The sequence below is a fragment of the Anabrus simplex genome, chromosome 4 (assembly GCF_040414725.1).
Source record: "Anabrus simplex isolate iqAnaSimp1 chromosome 4, ASM4041472v1, whole genome shotgun sequence".
In the NCBI taxonomy this organism is placed as follows: Eukaryota; Metazoa; Arthropoda; class Insecta; order Orthoptera; family Tettigoniidae; genus Anabrus; species Anabrus simplex.
The window spans coordinates 55,078,291-55,091,900 of NC_090268.1; the positions used below are offsets into that span (position 1 = coordinate 55,078,291).

The window sequence follows — 13,610 nt, forward strand, 5'->3', positions numbered from 1 at the left end:
AGGAAGATGTTAAACATCTACTGGCCGGAAGTAATCCCCAATCATGAACTAAGGAGAAGGACGGGTGAAACCGAGATGACCATGCAGATAAAGCGGTGGAAATGGAAATGGATAGGGCATACGTTGAGGAAAGGGAATGAAGCCATTGAGAGGGAGGCACTGGATTGGAACCCGCAGGGTAAAAGGAGGAGAGGAAGGCCCAAACAAACGTGGTGAAGATCTGTACACATGGCGGCAATGGAAGAAGGCAAGACCTGGAGAGAGGTGAAGAGGTTGGCTGGCAACAGGATCAGATGGAGATGCTTTCTTGATGCCCTATGTTCCACAAGGGACAACAGGAATTAAGTAAGTACGTTACTATGAAGATAGAGGTACCCCACAATGCCGTTACCCGGCACTTGCATGGGCTTATTATTCTTTTAGTTCCCTTCGCACTTCTATTATTCGTACCCCGTCCACAGCTAATTACATTCTTTCATATCAAGCAGTCTATTACGTCCCTGCTCTGATTTTACCAGCATTAGGTGATTCTCAACACTTTGGCCCGGCCCGGACACATGGGGCTAGGAAATATGTCCGTCTAGCTTTGTCCCAGGATGTTCATTCTTTCACCAATATTCTATACTGACGGGTCCAAAACTCACACCCCTATAGGTGTGGGGGCGGCCTTTTTCTCACCCGAGTAACACATTTCCAAACAATGTTAACTTCCATCGAAGACAACTATGTTTACGGCGGAGTTTGTCAAGCCTTACTATACATCAAGTATTCGCATCTAGATAGTGCCTACATTGCATCCGAATCCCTGAGTGTGCTCCAAGCCTTAAATAATCCCAGTTTACGGTGCAATTGGTATACTCAAAATCTTCGTAAAATCTGTTTCGATCTACACCAACTAGATAAAAGGATTACCTTACTTTGGGTTCGGAGACATTCAAATATTACAGGTAATGAACAGGCGGATGCCTTGGCTCAGGCGACAGCTCAAGGTCAGAGTGTTGCGTACCATTTGGCGTTACCTTTAACTGATTATTGGAGCGGTTGTCGAGAGAAGATAAGACAGTTATGGCAGGATGAGTGGAGCCACCCCTCGTGTCGAAGAGAACGGAGTTTGTTTACGATCCTTCCGAACGTCCCACGTTCTCCGTAGTTTACTAAACATTATTATACTAGACGTCACAGTACTAATATTATCCGTTTGCGGCTAAATCATATGTGCACGCCTGATCAGTTACTTCGTATGAAGTTGGTTGAGTCTAACCTCTATAAATATCGTACTTCGGTTGGTACAATTAACCATATTTTGTTTCAGTGTCCGTTGCTCGAAGTTAGCAGAAGAAAATGGTTACAGCCTTCTGTTCGGAAACACTTCGTGTTACCTACTCAATTGTCATGTTAAATACTCAATCCCACGCACACTACGGTAGTAGCTTTATAGAATTTCCTTTCTGACACCAACATTTTCCTTTAATCTCTGTCCCTTTGTCTCTTGCTTTTACACTGACTGACAGAGCAAATGCAACACCAAGAAGGAGTGGTCAGAACTTTATGCTAATTGCAGGGTAGACTGACGTCACTGAGGTATGCTCATGATGTGAAATGCGCCGCTGCGCTGCGCACGTAGCGAACGATAAATGGGACACGGCGTTGGCGAATGGCCCACTTCGTACCGTGATTTCTCAGCCGATAGTCATTATAGAACGTGTTGTCGTGTGCCACAGGACACGTGTATAGCTAAGAATGCCAGGCCGCCGTCAACGGAGGCATTTCCAGCAGACAGACGACTTTACGAGGGGTATGGTGATCGGGCTGAGAAGGGCAGGTTGGTCGCTTCGTCAAATCGCAGCCGATACCCATAGGGATGTGTCCACGGTGCAGCGCCTGTGGCGAAGATGGTTGGCGCAGGGACATGTGGCACGTGCGAGGGGTCCAGGCGCAGCCCGAGTGACGTCAGCACGCGAGGATCGGCGCATCCGCCGCCAAGCGGTGGCAGCCCCGCACGCCACGTCAACCGCCATTCTTCAGCATGTGCAAGACACCCTGGCTGTTCCAATATCGACCAGAACAATTTCCCGTCGATTGGTTGAAGGAGGCCTGCACTCCCGGCGTCCGCTCAGAAGACTACCATTGACTCCACAGCATAGACGTGCACGCCTGGCATGGTGCCAGGCTAGAGCGACTTGGATGAGGGAATGGCGGAACGTCGTGTTCTCCGATGAGTCACGCTTCTGTTCTGTCAGTGATAGTCACCGCAGACGAGTGTGGCGTCGGCGTGGAGAAAGGTCAAATCCGGCAGTAACTGTGGAGCGCCCTACCGCTAGACAACGCGGCATCATGGTTTGGGGCGCTATTGCGTATGATTCCACGTCACCTCTAGTGCGTATTCAAGGCACGTTAAATGCCCACCGCTACGTGCAGCATGTGCTGCGGCCGCTGGCACTCCCGTACCTTCAGGGGCTGCCCAATGCTCTGTTTCAGCAGTATAATGCCCGCCCACACACTGCTCGCATCTCCCAACAGGCTCTACGAGGTGTACAGATTCTTCCGTGGCCAGCGTACTCTCCGGATCTCTCACCAATCGAACACGTGTGGGATCTCATTGGACGCCGTTTGCAAACTCTGCCCCAGTCTCGTACGGACGACCAACTGTGGCAAATGGTTGACAGAGAATGGAGAACCATCCCTCAGGACACCATCCGCACTCTTATTGACTCAGTACCTCGACGTGTTTCTGCGTACATCGCCGCTCGCGGTGGTCCTACATCCTACTGAGTCGATGCCGTGCGCATTGTGTAACCTGCATATCGGTTTGAAATAAACATCAATTATTCGTCCGTGCCGTCTCTGTTTTTTCCCCAACTTTCATCCCTTTCGAACCACTCCTTCTTGGTGTTGCATTTGCTCTGTCAGTCAGTGTATGTTGACCCGGTCATGTTCGTGTGGTAGCAAGTCGCCGAGTACAGGTCGCTCTGGCGTGAAGCGTTGTACCTGGTGTCCTTGTGTTACTGCTGTGTATTGTAGATTGGTAGTTGAATTCATAACCTCCCTTTTAATTTTATCTATTGCGTTTTAGTCCCTCCATACTTTGAGTTTGTGACTGGGTACACCGCTATCACGCGAAGCCCATAAAATTATCAAGAGAAGACAAGACCTTATTACGTACACTTAGTACGTGTTGAAGAGATGTTAAGTACAGAAGAAAAATTGCCAACCGGACACCAGTGGGATCCGAACCCACAACCTCACGATTTTGCGTCGGTTGCTCTACCAGTTGGGCTACGGTGGCCCAGGTCATCTTTGTTCTGTTGGCAAGGATCTAAGCTATAGATCTGGCACTACTGCATCACACTGTAGAGTGCGTTCCTGTCGCCTGTTGTGGGCCAAGTCAATGAATATTGAATTTTTACGACCGCATTGTAATCGAAATAGACTTTGAACCTATTAGTTCGTGTTACGTACATTTAGTACGTTTTGAAGAGGTGTTAAGTACAGAAAAAATTGGCCAAACGGACACCAGTGGCATCCGAACACACAACCTCCCGATTCCGCGTCGGTTGCTCTACCAATTGAGTTATAGTGGCCCAGGTCATCTTTGTTCTGTTGGAAAGGATCTAAGCTACAGGTCTAGCACTACTGCCATAATACTGTAGAGTGTGTTTAAGTCGCCCGTTGAGGGCCAAGTCCATGAATATTGAATTTTCACGACCACATTGTAATCGAAATGGACTTTAAACCTATTACGTCGTGTTACGTACATTTTGCGTATCACGCGATGAGAATAATTAATTTTTCTCCGGAGAAGGTCCAGCTCCCGAGAGTTGAAAATGAATTGTCACTACCAGGGGAACGCTAGGTGGTACGTGTGAGTGGGTGTTTGCATCCCTTCAAGATAATGGACAGGACCCGACTCGTTGGCTGAACGGTCAGCGTACTGGCCTTCGGTTCAGAGGGTCCCGGGTTCGATTCCCGGCCGGGTCTGGGATTTTAACCTTAATTGGTTAATTCCAATGGCACGGGGGCTGGGTGTATGTGTTTTCTTCATCATCATTTAATCCTCATCACGACGCGCAGGTCACCTACGGGAGTCAAATATAAAGACCTGCACCTGGCGAGCCAAACCCGTCCTGGGATATCCCGGCACTAAAAAGCCATACGACATTACATTTCAATGGACAGGACGTGCCTAATCACGGCCAACTCGAAGTTCCGGCCTGCTGCACATGACAGTTCCGTACTGATGACGTCAGCCGTTTAGTGCACTGGTATGGAGGCACGCGTCTTGTTTTCGTGGTGGTTTGGTAGCACGTTGTTATTTCAACGTTATTAGAGGTGTTCGTTCGTGTTTCCAAGTGATAACTGTTTGAAAACGCATCAGTAAAACATGAACGTATGTGTTAAATACTATAGCATTGTAATTTCAGCAGCCTGGTGTTAGGAAGTATTGCTGGGTTATGTGATAAATTAGGTGAACTCACTGAGCTATTATGAATTTTCTAAAGTACTCTAAAGTTTATAATTTAATTATGATTTTATTATAATGTGTAGTATAGTGTATGCTCCTTTTTGCAAAATGGGACGAACGTGTAGTGTGCCTGGATGTGCATCCAATTACCGTTCAAATAAGGAGGTCGCTATCTCAACATTTGCGTTTCCTAGCGATATGGAGTAGCGAGCTGAATGGATTCATGCTATACACCGAGCTAATTTTGATCCTAGTAAATATGCCTCTGTCTCTATTAAACATTTTTCCTAAAATCACATAATTCGAGCTGGCAGTGCGAAAAGATCAGACGGTTCCGTTTTAACTGTGCCTAAGGATAAAGCCACAATTAACTGACGATGCTGTGACAACTATATTTCTTGGGTAGCCGTCATGTATGTCTCAACCAACATCTGCCAAACGAAAATCGCAAGACGAAAGGAGAGAGGATATTTTGCAGAATGACGAACTAACCTTCAAGAGTATGTGGTCAAATAAGTGTAATGCAATGCCATTTTAGAGACAGCAACAGTTTGCCTAGTGACCATTTTACTATTTTTCAAATTGTTGTGGAGAGCTACACGTTAACTGAGACCTTGATACCTGATTCAAAGATGCATTTTTTAAAAGTAGAAATCGTAGGGATGTTTCTTTCAATGTTTTGATAATGAAAGATGAAGAACCTGGTAATTTCTGTGACAAGTGTGGGTGTGTGCAGTAGAGTTAATGAGTGTTGTGGCCAATATCTATCATATCATTGCAAATATTATTTCAAACTGTTATTCATAAATAATTACCGCCACTACAAGCTCAAATACGTGTAATATTACATTTTAGAGACAGCAACAGTTTGCCTTGTGACCGTCATACTACTTTTCAAATTGTGGAAAGCTACGCATTAACTCAGACCTTGATATCTGTTTCAAAGATGCATTTTTAAACAGTGGAAATCGTGGGGATGTTTTTTTCAATGTTTTGATAATAAAAGTTGAAAAACCTGTGACAAGTGCGGGTATGTACTGCTGAGTTAATGAGTGTTGTGATCAAGATCTGTCATTTTGGAAAATATTTTTTTAACAGATATTGATAAATAATGAACAAAGTTATCTGCTCAAACAAGCATGAAAGAATGACATTGTTTTGAGAGAAATCAATTCGCCAAGTCACCATCAGCGTACAGTCCAGGCAAGTACCCTTCAGTCGAATATTTTACGATATGTAATGTAAGTTACTACCTTTAGTGCATATATTGTGTATCCGTATGTATACTTTTGATAGTGTTTCTTCGATGTTATGTGTTTACAGGCTTATTATTGCATTTCCTTTGTCACATTTTGAGAAAAAGTATCGTATCAGCAATATACGAATTGCACGCGACGACGGAGACAGCACTATGTGCGTGACGTCACAACAATTGCTAGGGGCGTTACGTCGCACCGACACAGATAGGTTTTATGGCGACGATGGGATAGGAAAGGCCTAGGAGTTGGAAGGAAGCGGCCGTGGCCTTAATTAAGGTACAGCCCCAGCATTTGCCTGGTGTGAAAATGGGAAACCACGGAAAACCATCTTCAGGGCTGCCGATAGTGGGATTCGAACCTACTATCTCCCGGATGCAAGCTCACAGCCGCGCGCCTCTACGTGCACGGCCAACTCGCCCGGTGCACAACAATTGATAGCAGGCCGTGGCCTAATTAGTACATAGTGGCTACCCGTACGACAGGATGGAGATGCGTCACGATGTGGGAGAGGCATGGCAAATTGGCAAGAAACTTCGCCGGGGATTGTTGCGGTCATTGTTGTGCTGCTTCAGTCGGCAGGCACATAAGAGGCCCAATGATCCCGCAGGCAGTGAAGGACGATGCATTCCTCCACTCATTCCTGGTTCACCTCGCTTCTTACTCCCTTCTGTTCGTCACCAGGACATGCACTAAGAATGCATGGTGATTGATCTTGATGAAATTCTAGTTCACAGTTCATTTAAGCCAATCAATAATGCCGATTTTGTAGTCCCTGTAGAAATTAATGGGACTGTTCACCAAGTGTATGTTTTAAAGACCCTATCTTGATGAATTTCTTCAAAGAATGGGTGAACTGTATGAATGTGTTCTCTTTACTGCCAGTTAACAAAGGACGCTGATCCTGTAGCAAATCAGCTAGACAGGTGGGGAGTATTCCAGACCCGTCTTTTTAGAGAATCTTGCGTTTTCCATCGTGGAATTATGTGAACGTAAAATGGCCGCTATCTGCTAGTCGCACGCAAACTTTCTCTCGCAAAAATTGTAAATCGCGGGTGATATAGTGCACGAATCGTTATTAGATTCGTGCTGAAGTTAAGCGTGTGCAGTTAACTAAAGTAAACAGTCAGTGTTCTACTACTAAGTTTCATAACGGCTCCCAAGAAGCTTCCCCAAGCCAGCCCGCCTCATGGCACCAGCATACAAGAACTCGTTAAGCAGGCCGTAGCCGAACAGTTACAGCCCATAATGTCACAGCTATAGGAACTAAGAGCGGAGTACAAGGAAACTGTCAAACTATTACAAGACCAGCTTCAGGTAAAGGACAGGTAACTTGTGGAAATCGAAAGCGACTTTAAAAACAAGTAAGATGAATTGGAGCTATACCAGCGGCAGCGATGTATTCGTATTTTCGGCATCCCGGAAAAGGAAGGGGAAGATTCTGATGTCATAGCAATTAGCATCGCAAGAGATCTTGGTGTCGATCTTGACATTGTCAGGAGCCATCGCACTAGAAGACGACTGGGCGCGAAGCCACGACTTCTAATAGTGAAATTCGTTTCCTACCGGAAGCGGAGTGAAATCGTCCACAAGAAAAGAGGACTCAAGGGAACGACGGTCACATTAAGAGAGGATCTGACTGCAGCAAGGCTCGCAGTCCTCAAGGAGGCAATTTCGAGGTTTGGAGTACGCCAGGTATGGAGCATTGGTGGAGTAATTAACATAAAAATTGGATCAAATAAGTATAAAGTGTGCACTATGGAACAGTTAAATGAACTAAAGTGATATGCGGGAGAAAGGGTCGCAACAATTTTGTAACTTTCTAATGTAGTTTAAGTAGTATATAATCCTTGTAGAATATAATCATTTTTAACATTAACTCTCTATTAGAACGTAATTGTAATATAGTTTACTTCTGCTTGCCGTAGTGATAGATTGGTGTTAGTAGAGGAAACCAATTGAAGCCTAACCCATCTAAAACTCAGGTATGTGCCTTCCATTTAAAGAACAGACAGGCGTCAAGGAAATTGCAGGTAGTATGGGAAGATACTCAACTAGATCACTGCCCAACACCTAAATATCTAGGTGTAACATTGGATCGTGCTCTCACCTACAAACAACACTGCATGAACATCAAGCAGAAAGTGTCGGCTAGAAATAACATCCTTCGCAAGTTGTCTGGAACCAATTGGGGTACACATCCAAAGACGTTGAGAACTACAGCCCTGGCTCTGTGTTACTCCGCTGCAGAGTACGCTTGCCCTATTTGGTACAGATCAAGTCATGCTAAACAAGTTGACATTTCTCTAAATGAAACATGTTGACTCATTACTGGCTGCTTGAGACCAACTCCACGAGGTAGAATCTACTGTTTGGCTGGAATCGCCCCACCAGATATAAGAAGAGAAGTTGCATCCATGAATGAGAGAACTAAAGCACTTGCCTCATGTGCACACTCATTGAATAGATATGAACCTGCCCACCGAAGATTGAGGTCTAGGAGGAGTTTCCTGAATACAACCGAAGATTTAAACGAATCTGCTCAATCCACAAGGTTGAGATTATGGAGAACTAGAAATCCTCAACTTGCTGGTTGGATGCTACCAATTGAACATCTCCCCCCAGGACACGAGGAACATTGGTTTACGTGGAAATCGTTGAACATGCTTCGCACTGGGGTTGGTAGATCAAGAATCAATATGGTAAAGTGGGGCTTTCCTGGCACATCCAGACAATGTGAATGTGGTGAAGACCAAACCACAGCCCATTTCATGAACTGTAGTAAATGTCCTTTAAGTTGCACAATAGAGGACTTGATGGCTGCAACACCTAATGCCCGTGATTTGGCAAAATTCTGGGCAGACACTATTTGATATGTATGTCATTAAGTACCATTATGCTATGTAAAATGTATGCTTCTGATACGAATAAATAAATAAATAAATAAATAAATAAATAAATAAATAAATAAATAAATAAATAAATAAATAAGTAGCAGTAATCTTGGTCCAGTGCCTTTTATCGTATTTTCTCCAAGTACATTATTGCTATATTGACATTATCGTATTGATCGCTGTAATTTGTTAGTTACATTCCCATTATTGTCATAATCATCTCCAATATAACTGAGAACATCGTAAGTTACATAAAAGATATAAATTGAAAGTGAAAAAACCGGAGTCAACTGCGCTTAGCCCCCTCTGATTACGACCTTGACACAAACGAAGATACTCCCCTCTTCCTTACAAACATTCCTCGCAAACTTTCACTTACTCCACCCTCTCCCAATGTCCCGGGAACCAGCTGTGCAGACAACACACACCTATTGTCATCTGAGCTCTCTTGCCATTCCCAGTCGATAAGGGACATCATTAACCATAAGCTTTCTCCGTACAGAAATGCTTTAAAGGTATGCAATATAAACGCTCAAAGCCTCCTTGCTGAGGCTCTAATGGACGAAATTAAAGCTTTATTTATGCCTCCCAGTTTCCATGCAATATTAATTTCCGAATCTTGGTTAAAACCACACCACGCAATAGAACGATTGCAGCTGGCGCGTTATACATTGCTTAGATCCGACAGATTAAATAAGCCCTCCGGGGGTAGCGCTGCATATGTTATGACCAGTCTACGCCCTAAAATAATACGTAAGTCTCCAAGTCCGTATGAGCGAAAACGTGAGTTATATTCCTGAAAATAACTGTGAGTGAAGTAAAATTTCTTCTGGGTGTAGTATATAAGCCACCGAATGCGGGTTTTTTATGCGATCTAGAAACTCAGATACAAGATTTAGTCACTGATTACTCAAATATAATTATTTTGGGCGATTTCAACATAAACCTTCTTGAACCTAACTCTCCTCAGACAACCCAACTTTTAACTTCTTTTAAAGCTTGCAACTTAACGTTTCTCCCACATCACACAGACACATCACACACCTTAATTGGTCTCATTGCCACAAACCAACCTGAATTAATTCTTCACCACGGTCAAATTAGTGTCCCAGGTATATCGCGACATGAGGCTATATTTATGGCCTATTCTAGTAAAAGTCCCAAGTTCAAACCGAAAATAATTTCATATCGATATCTACGACGAATTGATAAGCATAAACTTTTACAAGACGCAGTTTCAGTGCCATGGCATGATATATTTAAACTTAAAGACATAAATGACAAAGTGGCACTATTCAATCAACATATGACTGAGCTGTACGATAGACATGCCCCTGGAAAGACGGCTCGAGTTTCGCGGAAGTTAGCTCCCTGGCTCTCAGATGAGATTAGAGCACTTATGGCTGAACACAATGCTGCTTACAGACGAGTTAGAAAACATTGCACTCCTGACAATCTACTTAAACTGTAAGAGACTGAGAAACGCTACGACCCAACAGATTAGAAATTAGAAATTACGACACGCTCACAGTTTAATTCAACCAAATGTTTCAACATCTGTGTTGTGGAAATCCATAAAAAGCTTTGGCATTAACAAAGGACGAGACGACGATGAAATAAATACACCCTTGGAAAAACTGAACGATTATTTTTCATCTAACTGCACATTAAATGTAGCCCTGAAACATGAAGCTCTTGACGGAAATTATGCAAAGGCGCGAACAGATAGAGAAAACTTGTACTTCCGTCCAGCAACCCACACACAAGTTAGGTTTGCTATAAATCGGATAACATCAGCGGCGAAAGGAAATGACAATATAGGAATAGAGATTATAAAAATTATTCTGGACGTGATATTACCTGCACTAGTTAACGTAATTAACTCTTCCCTTGTAGACAGCACATTTCCCGAAACATGGAAAGCGGGCATTATACGTCCTCTAAAAAAGTAGCTTCCCCTTCTGAACCATCTGACTATAGAGCCACCTGCATACATTCTGCTTTATCCAAAGCGCTAGAATTCATCGCTCAAAGATAAATAACAGACTACATGACGACTTACAACTTACTTGACCCACTACAATCTGGTTTTCGTCAAGCACACAGTACTACAACGGCACTCCGGAAGGTCACAGAAGACATTTGACTCTGTTGACGTTGACATTTTGCTCTCGAAATTGTATTCCCTCCATTTCTCGGACAGTGCTCTCCTTTGGTTGCATTCCTACATGCATGGCCGTCGGCAGTGTTTTACAGATAGTTTAAACAAATCAACTTGGCGGTCCGTGCAGTGTGGTGTGCCCCAAGGGTCGGTGTTAGGACCCCTTATTTTTTTCTATTTACATTAACGATGTCTTCCAAAACCTAACGCACTGCAAATACCATATTTATGTAGATGATGTTCAAATGTACCTCCATGCATCTCCAGATCGAATATTTTCGGCCATAGACAAAATCAATCAGGATCTAACATCGTTTTCTTCTTGGTCTTTGAGGTGTGGTCTTACGTTGAACGCAGCAAAAACGCAAGCCACATCACACAGACACTCGATACTCGTTATGTAATACTAACATGCCATTCACGTCATTAGTAAAAGTCCTAGGCGTTACTTTCGATGATGACATGTCATGGAAAACACTTATTACGAATAACACTCAGAAAATATTCTCTGCATTGCACATGCTGCGCGGGTATAAATACTTATTTCCTGAAAAACTAAAAAAATGTTGGTAGAAGCTCTGGTTTTCCCTCATTTCGACTGTTGTGACGTGATTTATAGAGACGCTGTGTGCAAGTTATTGAGCAGACTACAACGTGGTCAAAATGCATGTGTGAGATACGTCTGTAACCTACGGTACTATGACCGTGTAACTCCTTCATATAACCACCTATCTTGGCCCCGACTAGAAATCAGTCGCACTGTTCATACCCTATGCCATCTCCATAAAAATCCTTCGTTCTTCACAGCCATTTTAACTTACGTCATATTTCAAATAACTATCTTCTTCTCATAGTCTTAACACCAGATCTACTAATAATTTCACCTTTGTTGTACCTAGCCATAGATCTGGCATCTACGATAAATCATTCACGGTAAATGCCTGCCGGAAGTGGAACCTCCTTCCCGAATGTATCAGAGGGTTAAGTGCTATTCGCACTTTCAAGGAAGCTCTGTGGACACATTTTATGCACCAGTAAGGTTCATCTCTGAACTTGATTAATAATAATAATGTTATTTGTTTTACGTCCCACTAACTACTTTTTAAGGTCTTCGGAGACGCCGAGGTGCCGGAATTTAGTCCCGCAGGAGTTCTTTTACGTGCCAGTAAATCTACCGACACGGGACTGTCGTATTTGAGCACCTTCAAATACCACCGGACTGAGCCAGGATCGAACCTGCCAAGTTGGGGTTAGAAGGCCAGCGCCTTAACCGTCTGTGTCACTCAGCCCGGCTCTCTGAACTTGATGCTGCTACTTACAACCATTCTATTGTCATGGATGTTCTGGTAGAAGATTATTCTAAAAATTCTTACCCGATTTATTTTTTAAATGTTATTAAATTCTATGTACTACCTTTTTTACATGTAGGATATTAGTTTTAAAATTTATCCTTTTATTATACCTAATTTATTTCATCTTCATTTAAGCTTATCACTCAATATTCTCGTATTATTATTAATTCAATTAGTATTAAATCTATTATTGTAAAGTGATACAATGTAATATATGTATATTTCAGTGCCTGGTTAGATGGATGAGGAGGCCTTGCCAGGTAAAATATAACATTACTAACTACTAAGTTGGGTCGGGATCTCCAAAATGTAGTTATTGTGGACAGTTATCCTGTTTCCTATATCTTCCATTTAGACAATGCTGTGCCTGTTGCAAAGTGGACAATGTGTATACTGTATTGTGCAATTCAAATCATCCGTAGAACACGATTACCACATCTTCTGTATCAGCAGTTGGAATGCTTAACCAACAGCAGCAAAAACACAAAAAAACTTGAGGTGACAATCATGCAACTCTAAATGCGGGTTAGAAGCCTCCCATGAATGAGGCCAAGACTTGGTTTGAAGGACATGTTAAAGTTTGTCTACACTGTGGAATGAATAGACCTGTATTTCAGCCAAGAATATGTTACGTTCATTTAGTACGTGTTGAAGAGAAGTTAAGTACAGAACAAAAATGGCCAACCGGACCCAAGTGGGATCCGAACCCCCAACTTCCAGATTTCGCGTAGGTTGCTTTACCAATTGAGCGATGCTGACCCAGGTCAACACCGTTCTGTTGGAAAGGATCTAAGTTACAGGTCTAGCACTACTGCCATCACACTGTAGAGTGCGTTTAAGTCGCCCGTTGAGGGCAAAGTCAATGAATATTGAATATTCACGACCGCATTTTAATCGAAATCGACTTTCAACCTATAAGGTCGTGCTACGTACATTTAGTACGTGTTGAAGAGATGTAAGTACAGAACTAAAATGGCCAACCGGACATCAGTGGGATCGGAACCCACAACCTCACGACTTCGCATCGGTTGCTCTACCAATTGAGGTATGGTGGCCCAGTTTATTATACGTTTTATCCTTTAACCGACGGAGAACTTCCAAGATCTTCAAATGTTTAACTTCTTATCCCCGAAGAATATAAAAATATCGAGGCAGTTCTAATGACGGTTTCGTTTCGAGGTATTTCGTGGCTAAACGGGATGTCCTATCACAAAACGGATGAAGCAGTCTCTGATGAATTTAGAGTGATCTACAACTTTGGTCATATGACTTTTTCTCGTATCTCTCCCCCTTATACGTCAGATTTGGCTGTATTTCTCGATTGTACGAAAATTTTGCAATTTTAACGTATATTTCATTTTATGACACACTTATAAGAAAGATATAGTCATCAAATACGGTACGCGCATTGACACGAGCAATGGCCATACGTGAACCAAATATCATGATTCTAGCTTAAAGTATGCAAAAAGTAATGTAAAGTGT

General features: G+C 43.0%; 1 pseudogene; it reads left to right on the plus strand.

Moving 5' to 3' along the window:
* The first annotated feature begins 3,772 nt into the window (after window positions 1-3,772).
* Window positions 3,773-12,622, plus strand: LOC136872157 (phosphatase Herzog-like; annotated as a pseudogene).
* The last annotated feature ends 988 nt before the right edge of the window (window positions 12,623-13,610 follow it).